Source organism: Typopeltis vanoorti, chromosome 2 (genome assembly GCF_054136105.1).
Source record: "Typopeltis vanoorti isolate ZY-2024b chromosome 2, IOZ_Tvanoo_1.0, whole genome shotgun sequence".
In the NCBI taxonomy this organism is placed as follows: Eukaryota; Metazoa; Arthropoda; class Arachnida; order Uropygi; family Thelyphonidae; genus Typopeltis; species Typopeltis vanoorti.
This window is the reverse complement of record NC_143550.1, coordinates 136,477,271-136,497,578: the sequence shown is the minus strand read 5'-3', so window position 1 is coordinate 136,497,578 and position 20,308 is coordinate 136,477,271. Positions and strand designations below refer to the sequence as shown.

At 34.1% G+C, this 20,308-nt stretch overlaps 1 protein-coding gene across 3 annotated transcripts in view; it reads left to right on the top strand.

Moving 5' to 3' along the window:
• The window catches only part of LOC150109453 (uncharacterized), a 710,474-nt gene that overhangs the window by 634,527 nt on the left and 55,639 nt on the right, over positions 1 to 20,308 (top strand). The gene's annotated exons all lie outside the window — the stretch shown is intronic.

Genomic DNA, 20,308 nt, shown 5'->3' with positions numbered 1-20,308 from the left:
GTAGCAAGGGTCAGCAAATATATTATTAAGAGAGACTCTAGAAGGAACTCATCAATGGAGGCCACATACTGGATGCACCAGCTATCATACTTATTCTTGAATTCATTCACACTGCTTGCACACACCACATCTAATGGCATTCCATTCCAATCATGCACCACCCTATGAGAGAAAAATCTAGCCCTCACCCCTTTTTCACAGCATTCATTCTCAGCTTCCAAGGATGCCCTGTTGTCCTTTCCCTGTCCTCCATAAAATGAAAAATTCCATCAACTGAAATTCTGTGACCCTTTCAGAAGTTTGTACATCTCAATCACATCACCTCCCTTCCTCCTGTTTGCTGCTAGTGTCTACAGTCTACAAATTCTAAATCTGTCTTTTTAATCACTAATCCACAATCCTGATATCATTTTAACACACTCCCTGTATCAGAATCACAAGGGAAACCAGGAGACCAGATCTGTGCACGATAGTCCAAACGGGGTCTTATCAAGGCCATGTTAAAGTTCTTTTCAGCATTGCAATTATCTTTTGAGTTGTACAGTAGAATCTCGCTAATCCAAACTAATAAAAACCGTGCTCGTTCGGATTAGCGAATTTTCCCAAGAGACAAAATAACTAGCGTTTAAGACAAAAATAATTAGATTCTAATGGTACATCAATTTAATTCTGTAAATAAATTAACTGATAGAAAAAAGCTACTGTAATGTAATACAAAAAAATAATATAGTACACGAGTTTATTTCAGTTAAAAATGTAATAATGAAATGCTGAAATAATGAAAAGTCTTACTGAAATGCAATTTAATAAAATTGCATTTCAATAAGGCTTTACGCAAATTAAGTACATAACTTAATTTGCGTAAAATAAAAAAAAAAAAATCACTTTCTTGTACACAACACAAAACAAAGTTTCACAAATTAACTGAAAAAAAAAAGTTTTTATTTTTTTGTAAAAAAGTCACTGATTTACTTTTGCTTCTTGGAAGCTAAACTTTTTTTGAATGCTTCTTCTTGGAGCTGCATTAGCAACAAAATTTTGTGGAATGGCGTATCATTCTGCTTAGCACATTCTATACACATATTAAAACTGTCAACTACCTCTTCATGTTTTACTTTTTTTTTTTTTTTTTTTCGAGTTCTTTCGAATTCACTTTCAGTTCTACCTGTAATCCATTCCGTAACATCTGTTTGTGAAATTTCAACATCTAGATATATACAGTATTTTTAACCAAATTATGCACGTTTTGAATTTCCTCTTTTCGTGTATATTTGTGATTCCTGCTGACAATACAGTACGTACTGTACAGCATAATTAAAACACTTAAGAAATAGAACAACGTAGTTAAGGATATAAATTAAATTAAACTTTAATAAATATTTTCCGATATTTCGGCAACGTCACGTTGCCATTTTCTAAAGGAACTTACAAAAAAGTTACGTGCATGTAGGCACTACAACACAGAAACTGGGAATGAAGAGATGAAGCTATTGTTCTCCTAACAGTCCTGATGGTGCCCTCTAGCAGGCTAAGTAGGTGTTCTTGGCCGTTGGGCTGAAGGTCTGTAGATGTAGGCCTCCCAAATTTGGGGCAGTCGCATACAACCAAATTTGTTGAGGTTTGGAGAATTTCTTAGGGCTGAGGCTGATTCCATAAAGAGTCTTTCAAATTTGTATTTGCTACGGTGTATCACTGTAGCTTTCTTCCACCATATTCTGTGGCGTGTATCCAGAGCATGGTCCGCAAGCCCAGAATGACTGTATTTGTGAAAACGGATGTAATCTTGTGTTCCGAAATTCTGATATTCGCTGTCCTGCCTGTTTGGCCAAAGTAAGACAGTTTACAACTGCAAGGGACCTGGTAAACACCAGGTAGGTCTAGGGGAAGTGGTTGGTCTTTAGTGGAGCCGATAAGGGATGCCAATTTTCTGTAAGGTTTGTAACAGGAGCTCAGGTCATGCTTTTTTAAGATTTTGGTAATCTTTTCCGAGGTGCTTCGGATGTAGGGAATGGTGATGGATTTAGAGTAATCCTTGTTGTGAGGGGGAGGGGGTTGTGGTTTACTGGTTTAAATATTTTTTGGATGGGGTAGCCATTGGCTGAGAAAGTGTTGAGGATGTGATTTAGTTCAGTGTTTAGGGCAAGTCATTTGAACAGATTAGTTTAGCCCTGTTGTATAGTGTTTTCACTACTCCATATTGTTGTGAGGGGGGGGGGGGGAATTGTTGGTGAATGTATCTGCCTGTATGGGTGGGTTTTCTGTAAACTGAGAAAACCAAGGATCCATTAGGCTGGCGGGTGACTAGTGTGTCTAGGAAAGGGAGGCTGTTGTTTTCCTCTTTTTCCAGAGTGAATTTGATTCTGGGGTGTTGGTTGTTTAAGTGTGTTAAGAAGGAGAGAAGTGTTTTAGAGCCATGTGGCCAAATAGCGAACACATCATCAATTTAGCGAAGCCATATGGTTGGTTTTTGTGGGGCAGAGGCTAAGGCTTTTTCTTCAAAGGTCGCCATAAAGAAATTGGCCAAGTGTGGGGAGAGTGGTGAACCCATGGCTGTCCCCTCTATTTGTTTGTAGAATTTTCCCTGCCAAACGAAATAGCCTGAGTTCATTGTGAACTGAAATAAGGCTGAGATATCGGGAGAAAATTTAGCTTGGATTAGCTCTAAAGTTTCCTTGAGTGGGACATTTGTAAATAAAGAGGACACATCAAAGCTGACCATTATGTCAGTATGTTGGAGTGTAAGGTTTTCTATGCTGGCTTTGAAATGGGCTGAGTTTTTTATGTGTGATGGTGTGTTGCCAGTATAGTGTGTGAGCTCTTTGGCCAAATGTTTAGCTAATTTGTAGTTCCTTTAGCTAATGTGGGGGAATCAATGCCATCCACTATGGGACATAATGGCACATTTTCTTTGTGTATTTTTGGAAGTCCGTAAATCCGGGGGGGGTATAGAGTTAAACGGCTTTAATCTGTTGGTAACTTCTACAGGCCACTTATGTACAGCATAAAAAAGCAAACGTGAACACACAATAAATGAAAATAGGCCTCCAGTATAACCGTACAACTGACAGTAGGAAAAAATTCTGTACTGTAATAATAATAAAATAAATAATAATAGTTAAAATAATAATTATTAAATAACAATAATAATACACAAAATAATATGTAATAAATATTTTTTTTTTCTTTCAAACTGCAGTTTGGATTACTGGAGGTTTCGGATTAGCAAGATACCACTGTATTTGCAATCATTTTTACATGGCCCCTGAACTTAGACTTCCTATCACACCAAAGTGCATTACTTTCCATTTACTGATATCCATTTTCCCATGTCCACAATTCCGGCCTATACAAATTCTGCAAGTACAGCATATCAGCAGCATTCCTGATTGCCCTACCTATCTTTGCATCATCAGCAAATAGCTGTATGTCGTTTGTCAAATCCTTCCTAATATCATTAATGTACAGAATGAATACCAGTGGACAAGGACTGATTCTTGTGGTACACCACTGGTTACCTTAACTATTGCAGACTCGCATCCTCCATATACCACTTTTTGATATGTCAGTCAGCCATCCTGTTATCCATGCTAATATTTTATAATCCAGACCCAAATTCTCCAATATATGCAACAGTCTTCCATGCTGTATTCTGTCAAGAGCCTTAACAAAATCCAAAAGTATCATGATGTATTTATTCCATTTACTTGTCTACTTCAATGGTAACATTGTTATAGAATAAGAGCAAGTTATATATATATATATATATATTTTTTTTTTTTTTTTCCCTGCAACTCCTACCTACAAGAACTTGTCAATCTATAAACCTAGTATATTACATTAGTAACATGGGTGAGCTAAGGTTTATTTTTCTCTTTTTATGAATTTTTGTTAATTTTTGGTGTTTTCATCTGGTCCAAAAATCCTGCTCGGAAAACCAAACATGGAACTTTTTTCAAATCATTTCAGTCCTCCAACAAGTGTGCCAGTGTCTCATAATGAGTGATGAAATTTATTTCCCACCTAAACATAGTGCTTTGTGGTATCTTTATCTCCCACCTAAATACAGTAGCTCCTTGATTTAACAGACTAATTGGGAGAAGGGAGTGTTGCTGTTGTTGAAAGTCCATTAAATCAAATGGCAAATGTATTTTAAAAACATATTAATAACAAACTTACAATGTACAGGATATAATATATCCTGTACATTGTAAGCATATATATAGCATATCCACACTAGTCAAAAGGTTGTGGGTTCGAATCCCACCATGGGCATGAATGTTTGTGATTGTCTTTGAATACTAGTTGTGGTGGTCAGCAGTAGATGGCGTTGGTTTAGATGATGAAAATAGTTGTGGTTCGTTGTAGTTGGTGGAGTAGGTACCCTCCCTCGATGAGTCTTTGGACTCGTAATAATAGTAATATTAAAATGTTATTATAATGTTTAAGTATGAATAAAATATTATTATAATATATATTGAATAATTTATACATGCCACTAAAACATCTATTAAAATATAAAAATCAATTTTCGACAGGAACTAAACTTATTTTAATTGAACATGGGAAAAACTATAAAATGTAACTAATGGAGTGTTTCCACCACTTTGTATTTTTTATTTTTTTCTTAAAGCTCACACAAAGTTGTCTTTAATGTGATATTATTATTATTATTTATTTTTTTTTTTATTTAAATCTATTTTATAGGGAAAACTACCATATGCTTAAGTCTATACAAGTTATCAGCATTTGCACAAAATAAAGCTAAAATTTGCTCCTTATTTAGCTTACAACCAGAGGTGCTTGGTAGCCTGAGTATTTTCAGGAACAGCACAATAAAAATGCCCAGTCTCGTCAGCATTATAAAGCTATGATAAAATGAGGTCATTTAAATATTTAAAGGTTTTACTTGTTCTTCATCTGCACTTAAAGATTCACCACAGGTTCTTTTTTTAACAGTGCCATGGCAGTTTTGAAAACACCACAGCCATTCATCACTTCCCTGAAATTTTAGGCCCACATGCTTAACAACCCTTTCAGCAGCTGACTTTAACTCAACACCGCTTGAACACTGCTGAACAAATCACTTGTACACTGCTTCCTCTAGGTTTTTATTTTCAGCCATTTCCATATGTTTTCTACTACCAATTGTAGAAGTAGTCTGAGAGCAGCCATCTACGCTGTATTTTAATACAAACTCTTTAATTAATTAATTTTTTATTTTTGCAGATATCTGAAACTTCTTTATCCTGCAAGGCCATGATTAAAAACAAATATTATTTATTATAAAATATGTAAAAAAAAATCAATTATGTAAAATGCAAAAACAACCGAAACATAAACAATAGAATAGGATGAACTGTTGAAGCAAAACACCCCTAATCACTTCCCTCTATTAACACTCTCCCTAGCCTAAATGACCTAATATCCCAAGCCCAACACTGGATGCATTGATAACATAATGCTGACCAATCCAACCTTTTAGCGTACTTTTTTTTTGCAAGTAAGGTTCTAAATTTTTCCTTTAAGACCGAAATTTTTTTGTCCATTAAATCCAAAGTCTGTTAAATTGGGGTCCATTAAATCAAGGGTCTACTGTACATGTAGTGATATCCTATCCAATCCCGCTTATTAACATTAAGGTTACTTAATATTCTAAACACTTTTCATTTTTGAACTATTAATCTTCTGCCCCCTGCCCTCCTATTGTCATTTAACACTTCATCTATTCCCCTCTGTACAGGAAATACTCATTGAACATTTCCACTACATCTTCAGCAGATGTAACCCATATTTCATCTCCTGCAACTAAAATCATCATCATCATCAAATTCCTGTCATGTACACTCAAGGGGTGTACAGGATATGACAGTACTACATGAAAAATTTACATCATTACTAACTTCCTATCTACAATTTTCCTCCAAATCAGTCTGTTACTTGTCAAGACTCCAACATTATCAGATCTTATATTTCTATCGTCTAACGCACTTTGTACCGTATCAATCCACCTATATCTTGGTCTACCTCTGGGTCGCTTTCCTGCCAACCTGGCAGAGAACACTTGTTTTGCTAATCTTTCCTCTCCCATTCTATTTAAGTGACCATACCACCTGAGATTAGCTCTGCTAACGCATTCCTGGATGCTGACAATGTCAAGTTCTTTCCTAATATCCTCGTTTTTAATATGATATTGCCATTGATGCCATCTGTTCACGCCTCTAATCTTTCTCAGGACTCTCATATCTGCGGTCTCTAGTCTTTGGTCAAGTGTTTTACTTCTGACCCAGCTCTCAGATCCATAAGTTAAAACTGGTTTGAACACTGTCTTGTATACAGCTAATTTAGTGTTCTGACTAATTTCTCTCTTATTCCATATGAATTTATTCAATTGACTTCCCACCATAACAGCTTTGCTGATTCTGTTGTCTATTTCTATATTTAATTTACCATCTTCAGTAAAAATCGTGCCTAAGTAACTGAAATGTTTTACTTGTTCCACAGGTTCTCCATTCACAACACAGTTGACATTTTCAATGATTCTGCCTATTTTCATTGTCTTTGTCTTTTTATTGCTGACCTTCATACCATATCTATTACAACAGCTATTCAATTTAGTCAGAGAATCTTGCAGACTTGTTGCGGATTTATTTAGAAGTATAACATCATCCGCATAAAGCTGCAACTAAAATCAGCTTTCCATATTCATTCTTTCTTTTACAGGGAACAAACCTATAGAATTCTCTCAGGAATTTACTGCTTTAGCCAACCTCTTTTCACATCTGATTTCTTCTTTTTAACTTGTACCTTATACTCCTCATACCTGTGGTGTAGTCTGTTCTTTATATCTTGTCCATAACATCCTCTTTCTCATGCCCATGAATAATTCCATGATTCATCCATTTCATCCCCATTTTTATCTTCCTAACCTTAGGAATACAATTTGGCAATTGCCATAAGTACCTAATTTCATACCAAGTCCTAGGCATTGTTGATATCTCTTCCTTTCAATTGATCAAGCCATTGCACATCACAAATCTGTTTTGAATCATAGGGCAACCTTAAATTATCAAATTATCACAATCTCCTGCTCTGTAATTCCACATATCAATCCCAATATGTATATTATATGGACTAATGATGATGCATGCAATCTAGAAGAAAAAGACACTTTGTAGGCAGCAAAAGATGATTAAATGAGGAGTACAAAGGATAGGCCAGGAAGGCGACTCACTTGATAAGAGTAGCAAAAGTGCACTATGAGCAACAGCTAGTGAATGAGGCCAAAAGAAATCCTAAGGATTTTATGTAGCCAGTAGAAGGAAGAATGATTATAGGAGGATGATGTGCGTGAGTGAAATGGCAGTATGATAACTTCTAATGAAGATATAGTAGAGATGTTAAATGAGCAATTCATTAAGATATTCCATCCTTGTGAATGTAACATAATCTAGAACTTGAAAGTAGTGGGAGTCACCAGTGGTGAGTCAGCAAGAGGTAGAAGAGGAATTGAGTAAACTTGACATCAATAAGGCCAAAGGGCTTGATGGTATATCACCATGTCTTTAACATGAATCAGATTTGTCCAAATTCCAAAGGAGTGGAAAGAAGACAAAATTGTCTTCTTCATAAAGGAAGTAATAAGACTTTGAATCAGGGTCAACCTTGTTTGTCTGGAATTTTTTCATTTTTACAGTTGTGTAAATGACAAGGTGTTAAGAGAGGCTAGTGAGGACCAGGATGCAGAACTGGGTTGAATTCTCTTTGATGGATAGCATTGAAGGAAGATCTTGTTTTAGTAATATACTTATTTATTATAACAAATTGACCGATACATTGGACAAGGTGAATGAATACACAGTAGTATATTTTGATTTTGCAAAGACCTTCAATAGATTGCCACATGACAAGCTGGTAATTGAATTGAATGGTAGATTAGATCATTGCATTGGAGATTTGACTGTCTGATAGGTATCGACAAGTTATATGGGGGTGGTCTGAAAATCTCCCTTTAGACTAATACATTTATTCCAGCAATGCTCTAGCACCATTTTCCCATCAATGTAATGGTTCTCAGTAAGATCTGCAAAATACCCCTCTACAGCTGCAATCAAATTCAAAGAAAAATGCTGACCAGCGAGGAAGAGTTTTAGTTTTGGGAAGAGATAAAAATCAGAGGGAGCCAAATATGGGGAATAGGATGGATGTTCCAACAATTCATAGTGCAGATCCCTTAATTTTCCCATTGCCGAAACACTTGTGGGCAGGTGCATTGTCCTGATGAAAGATGTTTTTTTCTTCTGCAAACTGGGTCTTTTCTCACAAATTTTTTTGTCTAGTCTGGTTAAAAGATTGGAATAAAATTCCCCATATATTGTTTTACCCTATTCAAGATAGTAAACAAAATGCCTTTAGCATCCCAAAACACTGATACCATGACCTTTCCTGCTGATGTAACTGACTTTGTCTTCTTTGGCGCTGAACAACTGGCTTCTGTCCACTGTTTTGACTGCTGTTTGGATTCTGGTATGTAATGGTGAATCCAAGTCTCATCCATAATAATAAATCGATGCACAAAATCAGTTTTATTCTTGTTAAAACACTCCAAGCACTGTTCAGAGATTTTCATGCAATTGCATTTTTGATCTGCTGTGAGCAAGCGTGGCACCCATCTTGCTCTTGCGCGATTCATAGTGCAAGAGCCAGAGCGTTTTCATTTGCAATTCTTCATGCAAAATATATATCCTACACATTCTTTTGAAATGCCTATAGTCTCAGCAATTTCATGCGCTTTGACTCTCTGGTCATCCAATACCATATCGTGCACTTGATCAATGATTTCTGATGTTGTTACACTTTTTGGACATCCTTCACATGGATCATCTTCAAGACTGGTACGGCCATGTTTAAACTTGGCAGCCCATAAACTTTTATGAACTTCGAATGAATTTCTTTTGGTATTAACCCTCCAACCAGCCAGGACGTATATATACGTCCAGCTAAATCTGGATATAATTCAATACACTTGTTGAAAGAACATGGATAAGAAGTGCAGTTTGGCTGTTCTGTCCTTTAGAAGGTGCAATAATCCTTCACACTGTAGAGAACACTTAAACAGATTATCTCACGAAACTGAGTCTCAGTTCTCTATAACAAGGACCGCATTTCCTTGTTTTTATGCTGGGCAACTGGACTCTTAGTTATATTAGAGACTAAAAATAGAAATTATTTTTATTTTCTCTTTTTATTGTGCAGTTTATAAATCCTTGCATACTTTCTTCACTTAAATATTGAATTACCTTGGAGAACCGATGTTTAATGTTTTGTGCTAATTTTGTCTAATCGCATACTCCACAGAATATTTTCTTTGTTTTCGAAAAAATAAATTCACGATAAATATTTGAAATATTCCTAAAAAAAAAAAAATTGGTGCCAACGTTCTTGAATATGTTATCTTTGTTCAAAATCATATTTCAAACAATAATTCACAGATTTGAAATATGCCTGTTATAAGATTTCTTTTTTTTTTGTAAATAAGAATACGGTTTGCTGAAACTTTGTCTATTAAATTTTCATAGCAGTGTGTGCCACAGATTAGAAATTTTCAAAGTAGCATGAATATTTTTTTTTTTTTATTACAAAACAGCAAAGTTTGATAATAAATATTTGCGCTACAATAAAGTTCGACAGATTGAACAATATTATTGCTTTATTTCTTTTGTGGTAAAATGTCACTCGTATAATTATAGCAGATTTTCTATTGGCAAAATTGGTAAGAAAATAAACATTTACACTTTCATTTCAAAACACAAAGAAAGACGTAAATTCACCCACTGAAAAAGAAAATACTACACATTTTTTTCTGTTATTATGTGGTTTTTCTTGTAGTAGAAAGAAGAAATTGCTGCACATATTTCATTTGTCAATACAAGAGTGCAAATATCTGTAAATTGATTACATTATAGCTGATAGAGAATTCATGGTAGATAAAATATTTATTTAAGAGTTCTAACATCAGCAGATATAACTAGATTTTCTTCTAGTTTAGGTATGTGACATTATTGTAGTAGTTAAACTTTTGCTACTATTTTACACTAAACTGCACGAGCATGTTCCTGAAGTGATTTACATCTGTAACAATTGTCTGCAGATTGAATAGGTCTAAAACCCTTCCCCACCCTCAACCCAAAAATTAAATGATTATGTTATGGATATGTGCCTTTTCTCTTAAAAAATTCAAATCCTTTTTTCAAGATAATTGTATCAAATAATTTAGAATTTTTCGATAATAAAAGGGAAACTGATCACTATAGATAAAGAAATCATTTTTGGCATAAATACTGCATCAGCCTGTAAAAGAAATGTCAATTTTTCTGTGTTAGGATGTCTGAATAACTGAAAACGAAACAAGACATTCTTGTTTGAGGCAATTGAGTGTGACTCCTGGGAAATTTTCTCTCTTGTGTTCAGCTAAAAGGATTATTCTCCAGCATTTCTGGCGTATTTCAGAAATAAGAATCAGCAGCAGTAGAAGTAGTAATATTAAAATAAAAAAAAATAACACAACAGAACTTTCTTTTGTGTGGCATGCATAAACAGTTTTACATGTTGAAAATATAGCATAGTATTTCTAAATCTTAGAATAATTTCAGCAGACCGTTGAACAGCTGATTTCAGATGCAAAGAAATAGTACAGAATTAAAAGCTTCGAATATACAACAATATTATTGCTTTATTTCTTTTGTCAAAATAGTAAACTGAAATAAGAGATTTTGAATACTGTCTGAAAGCTTTCAAACCAGCAGAAATTTAAAGTAGTTATCTGAGTTCCAGGAGAGGAGGGAGGGAGGGAGGGAGGGGGGGGGGAGTTGCAGTAAAAAATCTTAAAAATGAGCAAAAATTTTGAATCACTCCATACAAGATATCCTTGCTATTATATTTTCAACATATCTACAGTGGTTAAGCACTGCATATTATAGTAATGTGCATCCTACAAAAAAAAAAAAAAAATTGAAATGTGACGATCCATATAAAGGTACTTTGCAAAGAAAGAAAGCAAAATATCATATTTATTTCACTAAATGTTATTTAAAAATATAAATATTTGACAAAATATATTAAATGCAAACAAACATTTGAAAATTCGTGAAAAAAATCTATATTGTCAGTAAAGTGAAGGAAATTTACTATTACTAAAAAATATATTCATTGCAAAGGCTGATCTGTGGTCATTTCAGGATTGATTATTTATTTTGGCAAATGTGAAACTTGTTTTTATTTTTGGAAAGAGATGCAATAAATAAACTGTGCAGCAAAAAAAAAAAAAAAAAAAAAAAAAAAGAGAGACCAATATCTAATACAGTAAAGGAAATTCCAAGTAACACAGTACATGCAAAGTGAAGTGACACAAAAGTCGCTCCACCACAGTTAATCCGTTAATGGCTCTAAAATCGCCATTAAGGGATTAACGGCAGCTGAGGGTAAATACTTGATGAAAGGTAGAATGCCGATGAAGTTTTGATCCATGAAAATTTCCGGCTATTTCATCCACCTTGGCCGGTAGGAGAGTTAAACCTTCTTTTACAAAGAATTTTATAACCGCACGATACTCAATTTTATCCATTTCAAGGGATACAGACAAGTCTTTTGTTTACATCTGTAAAAAACAAACTACTTGATAGAAAGACTTGCAATTTCACATGGATGCTTATGACAGATGTACCAACTTAGAAAAAAAAAAATCTTGCCAATAGTGTTGCCATCTGTGGTTGAGACCGAGAACTTTTCAGACCACCCTTGTATATGAGGAAGCAGTATTCTACAAGAGAAAAGTCACTAGTGGTGTTCTCCCAGGGATCGGTTTGGGACTGTTTTTGTTTAATTTGTATGTAAATGACACCAGGAAGAGCTTGAATGCTGATATACAGTTTGCAGATGATGCAAAGTTGGGGTGGGGGAGCTATGAGAAATAGAATGGATGCTGTAGACTTGCAAGAGGACTTGAATAGACTGAGTGAATGGGTGAATGGGGCCGCTAGTTCAATGTGGCATAGTGTAAGGTTTTAATTTGTGGGAAGCAAAGATGGGATGCTGAATATAAGATTGATTGGGATATAGAGAAGGTGGAAGACATGAACAAACTGTGGGTGATGGTGGATAAGGACCTGTAATTTTGGAGACAATTTTACTAAAATTATAAGGACTACATGGATGCTTATAGCAATAATGCAGGGAACACTGACATGTGAAAGTAAGAATGTAATGACTCCATTGTACAAGGCTTTGAACAGACTGCATGTGGATTACTGTGCACAGATTTCCTCACCTGGTTTTCCAAAGGATGAAGAGATGTTGGAAGGTTCAAAGATGATTGGCTAAGTTGGTTTTGTATCTTGGGAACTGTTGAGTATGAGGACAGATTGAGAGATTGTAAATTGCAGGAGGAGTGGAGACATAATCAAGACATAAGTTGGTAAGAGGTAATTACCAGATTAATGTGGAAGATTTTTCATAGTGGCTGGAGGTGTGGAGGGAAGAGAACAAGAGGCTACTCTGGAAGCTGTACAAAGAAGGTGTGAGCAAAGGGATAGGCAGTAGGATTTTTCATGGAGAGTGCTGGATGATTGACTAAACGTGTGGTGAGTGCAGAGACAATGAATGCATTTAAGTCATGGTACGAGCTTTGTGTGTGTGTGTGTGTGAGTGAGAGAGAGAGAGAGAGAGAGAATGAGAGTCCTCCTCCATTGAGTCTCTTAACTCCATGGAGCTCTGAAAATAATGATGATAATACCTATTTTCTTCTTTGAAGTTTGTACCTGCCTAGCCACTCCTAAAAAACCATATGATTGCTCTCCTCTAGTTGGTGGCATCTTCTGTTATCACTGTATTAGATGATATTATTAAATGCAACACTCATGTCTCGCATGTTGCTTCAGTTACATGCTACATAAGTTAGTTTGTTCCCAAGTAGCTCAAACAATTTGCTCTCCTTAGTCATGCTTCCTGTTTCCGGTCATTGCTTCCATAGTGAAAGTGACTCATTATTATCACCTTGCTCTTATAAGTCTCATCTGTGTAAATAGTTCCATTTTCAGAATGATGTACGTCTACATTTCACCAGTAATACCCAGCCAGAATGGAGCCAGGGATTTTTGTATATGTTGATAGATAGGAAATTTAACTTCAGAGGCCTAAGTGGCCAAGATAGCTCATAGGATTACTTTCATTGATGAACATACAAGTCAGGATGAGAAGGTTATCATTTCTCTCTCTCTCTCTTTAAGCTTTGATATCTGGATTGCTGTGCACATATGGGTGGTCATCAACTCTAGCTGCCTTTGCAGGTTAAGATTTCTGATAGCTTTTCTACTTCATGTTGATATATACTCCTGTTTACATTCCTCTTGAAAAAAAAAAATACATTCCTCTGTCACTGCTAATTTCATTTTAACAACCTTTCAAATTAATTTATACATCCAGAATATCTTTATTCCCAGTTTTTGTGTCACCTTTGTGTATCCTTTCCTCCATTTCTGAGGTTTTTTCAATATCCTCCAGAACATTTATGCCACCCTTTTGGTATTATCTTCAGCATTCTTATGAAAACCTTTCCAAAACTTTTGTTTAGCTACTTTTACACATTATTTTCTTACATTATTCTCTGTATTCTTTCTGGTCACTTAACTTATTTGCTAGGAACTGTCAACATGATTTCTTCTTTTCCCTGACCACTTCTTAAATTTTTGAGTCCACCATGAAGTTTAGATTTTTCTGTCCTTGCAAACATCTTCACCATATAAATATCACATTGGTAGCAGAATGTTTTGGGGTTTTTGGAAAAGTTTAGAAATGGCACAGAGTACAATAAAGGACTTGTAGATAAAGATATTTGGATGTGTAGAGAATTACTTTGAAAGATTGATTGTTAAATGAGGTAAACAATTCAGAAGGGAAGGAAAGGCAGCTCGAGTAGTTGATATGAATATCAAGTACTCCATATCTAGGCATTTCTGGTTGAAACAAGAAATGCCCAGATATGGAGATATGCTGGCAGCGGTATATATTGTGTTGCAGATGACTGGAGTAGGGTTCCCTTTTGTATCAATTTTTTCAAGTGAGAATTGCACAGAAATTTCTCTTCTCTGTTATGCCAGTATACTTTAGATGAGATTAATAAAAATTTTGGAAGAGAAACGAAAAACAAGTTTTTCAAGTTTCAGGCCAATGGGAGCTATAACAATCATATTTTTACTTTAAGACACATTCAAGAAATCAAATGACATATAACAGATCTATTTAAATTTTATAAATTAGCTTCTAAGCAAGGCATTCAACAGTCTGCAATTATATGCATGGGATAAATGTGACATTACACAATGTACTATATAGCCTTATATTGTAAATCAGCAGTTGGAATTGGAGAAGGTACAGGAAGATTCTCTGATGTAAAATAAGGTGCAGTACAAGGGTGCAGACTATCTCCACTGTTATTCATCATCTGTCTGAATACAATTACAAGAGAAAGTGGTATTAAACTTTGAAATTGGAAGTTGTCAACTGACTTTATGCATTGTTACACCCTGATACCTAAGAATGTGAAATTTTCGGTTATCATGGTGTAACATGAAGAGAAAATAAAATAAAACCCCTGTATAAGAGCTAATACATAAATTATTTAAAGAAAGAAAAATATTCTTGCATCCAAGTAAAATATTTAACAAAAAAGTGTTTGAACTAAATAATAAAAAAAGGAATATATTACAGTTGTGATATGAAAAAAATTAGCTAAGTAAGACAGAAAAGATTAGTCATAAGAAATTGTATGTGAGAGGCTAGTTTTAACACTTGAAATGAGAGATTAAAATATTAAGTAAATTCTTAGAAAATTTTGGAAGGGGGATTAATTTGAGGCTAGCAAAAGCAAAACACTATCGCCCAGGGTCACTCGAATTGAGACGTCGTCATGTGTGAGTCGCGTGCTCGCCGACCGCAGGATGTTTGGCAGAAAAACGCCACCCTAATTGGTCGGTGAAGTCGAATCCAGTAATGGGCGGAGAAAAGAAATTAAAGAAGGTGCCGGTAGGGGTCAAGGTATAAAAGGGTTAGGAACCCCCCCCCCCCCCACACACACACACAAGGCTTTTTCCCGGATAGTTTCTTCATGAAGAGTTTTCGTATAGGACACGCGCGGTTTTCCTGAGTGAAGGTTTAGGAGTTTATCTCTGCCCGACACAACAAAGGGAACAAAGTGTACGGGATTTCGATTCCGTGTTCCTATTGCAAGAAACGAGGAACACCGTTTAGTAAAAAGAAAGAAGATATTGTCTATATCTGTTTCATCATCCAGTGACAACTACGAGAAAAAGAAATCTGTAAAGAAGTCGGTGTCCACATGGTGAGTTTCAGAGCCATTGTATAGATGATTCTAAGTGTGTCCTTAATTCAAGTACGAAAAGTTAAGATCGCCAAAGCCCAGTTTATTGCCAAAAGAACTTAGGAGTGACAGGTTATAGAGGAGTTTATTCCAGGATAGTACGATCGGAAAAAGGTAGAGGCCAACATAAAAAAAAAAAAAAAAACAAGTTAAAAAGGTACTGTAAAATTCTTGTGTTAATTGAAATCGTCTGTAATTGTAATCATTATTCTATTACTGAACTGTTGAAGAGACTAAGGAAAATTATACTAAGACTTTAGTACATGACTGATTATATTGAGAGTATGCTTGTTTAATATTAATTATATAAGTATTCATGTGTCCTGAGATTTATGCATGTATATTGTAATTTATTGAAAAGTTATTTTTTATGTCAAAGTTATGAATTAGCACAGCGAAAGGATAATTTAATCTACATAGTTTTAGATAGTTAAATAGAGTGAGTTGATCACATATGTCCATGTGCTACAGCATATAGCTTGTATTCAGACTAATATAGGGCTAACCAAAGTGTAAATTAGATCTGGGATTATACATATGATTTTATGTGTTGAATTTGTTATGGCGGCATGATTGCAATACCCATGTAGAATCTTAGCCAAATACTTGTGATTAGCTAATGTTATTTTGCAAATGTTTTCTTAGTATTGAATTGAGTTATATTAGAAATTGAATTGTACCATGCTAATGAGTTTAATAAACCTTTGTTCACCGATAATACAGTTGTCTGAAATTGCTGCCCAATGCACCACTTGAAAACGTACGAACCTAATCACGCGGGAGGGGGAGAATATTTAGATGAGTAACGAGATAAAATGTCACGACTGCAATATTGTTTCACATTCAGACATATTTTGGTGATTGCTCCTTGTTTTTGTATTTAATATCTCAAACTAAATGTCCTAAAAGGCGCAGTATAATATAAATATTAGGGACACTAAGGGGAGAAATAGCTTAAATATTCGTATTTTGGGGTGATATCTCGTACATAGATAAAAATTGAATATAGATAAGCAGAATTTCACTAGATAGAATAATAATCATAAATTGGGACACAACAGCATGTAATGTATGGAATTTATTTATGAGTATAACAAGTCTTTAGAACACTTATAACTGCTGCAACAAATTTTGTATGAAAATTAACAATAAAAAGACAATCTGTTGGAAATAGTAGACAGGAATGTGACAAACATCTTTAACATGTTGACCACCTATTATAATATGATTCGTAGTTGGCAAATGAGCTAAGGAAACAAATCATAGAATAAACAAAGCTAAGATGGTGGTGAGTGTATTCAATAAATTTATATGGAGGAAGAGACATTTTAACTTGTGAGAGTTGGGTTAGAAATAAAACAGTTGATCAAGGAATAGAGACTACAGATTCTGAGAAAAATTAAGAGAGCGAAGATAACATTGTGACAGAAGCATTTGAAAAAATGATGTTAAAAAGGAACTTGAGATGTTAGCATGTATAGAATGTATCAGTAGAGCTAATCTAATGCAGTATGATAACTTGAACAAAGTAGAAGATGAAAGGTGAGCAAAAATAGGTGTTTGATACCACTTGGCAGGGAAAAGATCTAAAATGTTGATACATAAGTGGATGACATAATGATAAAATTATTATACAGTAATGGAATAACACTTACTTTAGGAAAATATTTATTATATACAGAACTTTTGGCTAGGATTCCTAGCCATTGTCGATACAATAAGAACAACACTTAAAATTGTAAGCACGTAATAGTATATGCTATCAATTGTAAGAGGATGACTCCATCTACGAATTATTAGAATTCAGAGAAATAAATTTAAATAATTACAATATTAATGAAACACAGGAATGAGAAGTGTTATTTAGGATGACTTTCCAAAATTAGGAACGTTTAAAGCAATTATTTTTGTTGAGGTTTTGACTGTGAATGTGAGCTTCACTAGAAGAAGGAGAACATCAAGTATATTTTACTCTTGTTGTTCTTCAATAAGCTAGACTTATTAGAATCTGATAAGTCTGATTTAACTAGCCATGCATTATCCACCAGGCATAGAATTCATTGGAACAAAACTAGAGTCTTACATAAAATTTATTTTCTTCTTGAAAGATTAAATAAAGTTGCAAAGCTTTTTGTTCATATTACTAATACCATATTTCAGCTGAAAGATGGAAGAAAGAGTACTATAAATGGAATCATGTGATAAAGATGATTTAAAAGCTGAATATAAAGTTATTCTGGATGTCTGAAGTAATTACTTTGAAAGACTTGATATAAACAGTGATAAAACTCCTGATTGCAATTCCTTTTGAATATTTCTTTTGATAAGAAATATTCAAGAGGAATGCAATCAGGAGTACTTATCATTAAGATAGAAAATCATGAGAAACATAAAATGTGGAAAGGTAGCAAGTAGATGATATTTGACCAAAAATGTTCAAATGTTGGGTATAAAAATTTTACTAGATTTGTTACATAATTCCAAAGTTCTGATCACTAAGTCAAATTCTAGATAAATGAAGTAGAACCCATAATTCTGATCTATAAAAAGGGTAGTAACATGAGAATTACAGAGAGATTTCCTTATTAAATGTTCCAGGTAAGATTTATACAAGCATATGTGAGACAAGGCTAACAAAAATTATGGAAGAAGAGCTTGAAGAAGAACGAGTATGTTATGTAAATTACTTACTTACTTACTTACAACAAGTAAGTAAGCAAGTTATACTTCTAAATAATCTGGTGCTTGTCTTCAGGATTCTTTAAAATTAAATTTGAGTAATTGCTATAGCAAATTTGGCATGAAAATAAGGAGGAACATGGAAAATATCATCTGAAGATGATATTTTCCACTTGTAGATGATACTATAGAACAAGTAAAATATTTCAGCTATTTAGATAAAATTTTTAATGAAGGTGTGTAATCATCATCATCAAATTCCTGCCATGTACCCACAAGAGGTGTACAGGATATGATAGTACTACATGAAAAAATTATATCATTACTAACTTCCTATCTACAATTTTCCTCCAAATCAGTCTGTTACTTGTCAAGACTCCAACATTATCAGATCTTATATTTCTATCGTCTAAGGCACTTTGTACCGTATCAATCCACCTATATCTTGGTCTTCCTCTGGGTCGTTTTGCTGCCAACTTGGCAGAGAACACTTGTTTTGCTAATCTTTCCTCGCCCATTCTGTTTAGGTGACCATACCACCTGAGATTAGCTCTGCTAACGCATTCCTGTTAAATTGTGAATGAAGCTATGTTATGTAATTTATTATTTTTCATTCACATTTAACATTGCTTATTAAATATTAATCATGATTTATATAAAATTGTTTATTATTCCTTAATTAAGAATTACTAATTAAATATTTACTCAAAATCTGATTTGCTATTAACTTATAAAATGATAATATGTTTAGAATTTTGTATAACTAAATATATATGGTGTAACGTAAAGTGTTAATTTATATTTAACTGTATACGTAATCAAAAAGTTAAAGAAGTAGCTTAAATATTCTGTTGTTTTTGTTTGTGAAATATTTAATGTTATGTAATCACTCATGAATAATATTAGACCATACATTACATTAGCGAAATGTTTACGTGCAGTCTGTTGTCATGGAGACACACGCGTAAACAACCACGAGTGGAGTAGAGCGTGGCGTTCGAACGTAAGGTGGGAGTGAAGGTCATATAGAGAGAGAGATATAAAAAGAAAAGGAAAAGAAGAGGGGAGGTTATAGATAAGATAGAAAGAATAGAGAAGAATTATTATTAAGAAGGAGGAGAGAGTTTTGCGGAACCAAGATTATAAAATCCTCAGGGCAGGAATTTATGAGTATAGTGTTCGGAAGTGAACCTATAAGTAGTGAAACATAAAGTTTAATGTTATAAGCGAAAACTGCTGTTGTTATGAAGAAAGGTTGATGCCGTAATCAGATAAAAGGAAACTGGACAGTCAATGCGAAAATTCTGATTAGTTCTAGTTAATCTGGATTACGATTAAATTCTATGTTGCCCTAGGAAGAGGTTATATTGATTACTTGGAGAAAAGTGAACAGGAAAAGATATTAGTACCTAATTACTGTTGTTTGGAATAGTGAAGTGCGACTTACAGTAATACAGTTTAAACTATGGAGAATATTTGTTATGTGTGTTCCGCTAATGTTAATTAAGTTAATTCATAAGTGCTCTCTCAATAATTTGATGTATTGAAGAATTTGTCTGGTAAGAGTAGTTGTATAAGTTTCTCTATTCTAGCATTAACTGTAATATACCTCCGATGCTCAAGGTCCGGGAATATATTTGCTTGGAATATAGCTTACGTAGTTTATTGCCTGCTGTGAATATAAACATTGAGCTGATAGATTTGTGAAGACTGAATAAAATGTGAAATTGTTATATTAACTTGAGAGAAGAAGATTTGTGTTTTTGGGACTGTGAATAGCATATTAAAGTTAGAACATTGAATTAGCATCAGTGACCTAAGAAGAAGTGTTAAGTTAATTGTATAGTTCCATTTTATAATAGAGTTCTTGTATTTGTTAACCATATCATATATTAAATGTTTTATTTTGTTGATCTAAATATTGTGTTTGCCTGAATTCCTTATTATTGCACCGTTCATAAATATTCGAATCTTGCGGGAACCCCAAGTAAAAAAATGATAATAGATGATTCGGCCTAATGAGATGACTGTTAACTTAATTTAGAACTGATCCTACTATTTATATAGACTAATCTAAGAATAGGGTGGTGCAGTATAAATATAAATTTCCCTACTTTTGGATCGGTGATCATTTCATAATTAGTTGTATTATTCATAAAAGTGACTTGAAACTAGATAGATTTAGAACACGACAGAAAA